Below are 2,592 nucleotides of genomic sequence, written 5' to 3'. Positions count from 1 at the left end.
CGATTTTAAACCTCAGTGTTTCTACTGGTTCTGTTCGAATGCCTGCCTATTAGTATTAGTAGCCAAGTACAGGTTCCATGTGAGCATTTATAAGAATTCTGGAATTCCCACTCTTTGTAAGATTATTCATAAGTTGTACTGATCCACACCTTCTAATGTCCTTGCATACTCAATAATACACAGGTAAACATCTTCCTAGTATTCTCTGCTCTCAACTAAGATCCGTCTGGCATCAGCAATTATATCCATACTCTTCCACATTCAGCTTGAAGTTCTACAAGTTCTCTGCTGATGCACTGCTGCAACTATTTTTGAATTATCCTCAGCAAAAAAATTTACTTGTATGTGTATGGTAATTTCTGCATTCTGCTAGATAACCTTTCTTTGGAATGGGCACAAATATGGGTTTCTTCCTGTCAGATGACCAGGTATCCAGAAAGCTGTCTTCATATTTCTTGCCAAAGACAGGAGAGAACTTTCAGTGCTGCACCCATCTGCGGAAGCATCTCCACTGGTCAGGTGGTACCCTAGCAATTTCTGGAGCCTTGTTTTCCACAGAGTTTTTAGTGCAACTTGGACTTCTTCCTTCAGTAACATTGGTTTTCAATCATATGCTACCTCCTGAAATGTTTCAGTGTTAACAAATTCTTTCAGGTACTGTGACTTGATGGATTTACTTATTTAATTTCTAATTCATTCCATCATCGAACAATATTTTGCCCATCGACTCTTTAAATGTTGTACCTAGAGGGTTTGGGTTTTTCCCCTTCTTTCAGCTTGAGAAATTCCTGGTGTGTTTGTCCCTTTTGGCTTTCTACCTTGAGACAGTTAAAGTTCATCGTGCCAAACTGGCCGATAAACACATGGGGTTAACTGAAGGGTGGAGAGATAAATGGCTCGGTGAGCCTTGCCTTTCTAGTTCTCGGGTCTCTTGCTTTGTGATGGTTGGACCAGGGTGCAGCTGCTTTAGCTTCAGATGGCAAAGTTCACTTCCTGCAAGACATCCCCAAGAAGCCACATGGACCTACCCCGATGCAGCCTGGGTGCTGGAGCAGCCGTGTAGAGACCCTGCCAGTGCTCAGATGCTTACAGGTTCACTGACTCAGCTTTCCTCCTGCAGTTGGCATCATTGCGTGTTTTGTGAGATGGAGGAGAGGATTTTGTGGACTGGTGTTGGACATGGGTTAATGTTGGATTTGTGGACTTGGGCAGCACTGGGTTGGGATGTTTTCTTGATGCATACTTAACCTTTACATAAAACTCTCTCTTACACGTTTCTATGGATTTGTTTCTCTAAAGTACCCAGACTAATACAATCCTGGAGACACTTGTTAGTTGAACCTTAAGCAAATACCAACTTACATCAAGCCCACAGCTTTCTAGTCTGCTCCAACTCACAGCAGCCCTAGAGGAAAGGGGAGAAATGCACCATGGGATCTCTGGCCTGTAACTTTTTATGGAAACAGACTGCCTCATCTTTCTCCTGCGAAGTGGCTGCTGGGATCAAACGGCTGACCTTTGGTTAGCAGCCAAGTGCTGTATCTGCCACCTAGTCAGGAGTCCTGGCATCGTGGTTACACTTGGGGCTGTACAAAATCACCGGCAGCTCCGAACGAGAAAGATGGGGCTTTCTACTCCCATCAAGAGTTCAGAGTCTCGGAGACCCACAGTGGCATTTCTACCCCATCCTGTAAGTTTGCACAGTAGCCTCAGACAACAGCATCCAGTGGTTTGGAACTGTCCATGTGCTCCTTCCCTTTGTGTGCCAACTCTTGCCCCAACTGTTGCCAGACGTGGCCCGTCGTTCTCAACCTATTGCACCTGAAGGAGCCCTGGTGGTGCAGTGGTTATGCGTTGGGCTGCTATCTGTATAGTCAGCAGCTTGAAACCATCAGCCTCTCTGCAGAAAGACTGGGCTTTCTACTCCTGCAAAGGTTAGTCTGGGAAACGTGGCAGGTGCGATGAGTCAGCATTGACTCAGTGACCCGGAATCTGGTGTTTTGGTTATCCCGCCCGAGCACAGAGCAGGCAGGCAAGCCTACCAGACCACTGCTGTGTGCAGGCGTGCCACTAGGGTGGCTAGCAACTCTACCGCACTGTCTTTAGGGTCGAGAGTCCGTGACCAGCATCCCTTCAATGGCTTGCTGTGATTTTGTGGTAGGTGTCTTCCTCTGGGTTCGGGTTCGAGGCTACCTGGCCAACGTCTGGATACACTGACCCTTAGGGACCATCACTGTCTGAACTGCTGTTCTTCTCTTGGGCAAGACTTACTCAGTCAAAGCTTCCATCATATTCCACCGTATAAGGACACCAGTAAACCCCCAAACCCAACTGCTATCAAGTTGATTGCGACTCAGGGACTGTACATAGGGGTTTCCAAGGCTGTAAATCCAGCCAGGAGTAGCCAGCCTCATCTTTCTTCCCCAGAGGGGCTGGTGGGCTTGAACCACTGACTTTGTGGTTAGCAGCCCAACACTTAGAACCTAACAGCACCAGGGTACCTACAGGACAAATACAGTGACCATCGGCCATATTAGGTGCTATTGAAGCTCTTAGACCAATATCCATTTTTCTTTTCTTTTTTTTTTTTTT

The sequence above is a fragment of the Echinops telfairi genome, unplaced genomic scaffold, assembly GCF_000313985.2.
Source record: "Echinops telfairi isolate 266 unplaced genomic scaffold, ASM31398v2 ScPeMD7_23;HRSCAF=83, whole genome shotgun sequence".
Taxonomy (NCBI): Eukaryota; Metazoa; Chordata; class Mammalia; order Afrosoricida; family Tenrecidae; genus Echinops; species Echinops telfairi.
This window is presented reverse-complemented; position numbering follows the sequence as displayed.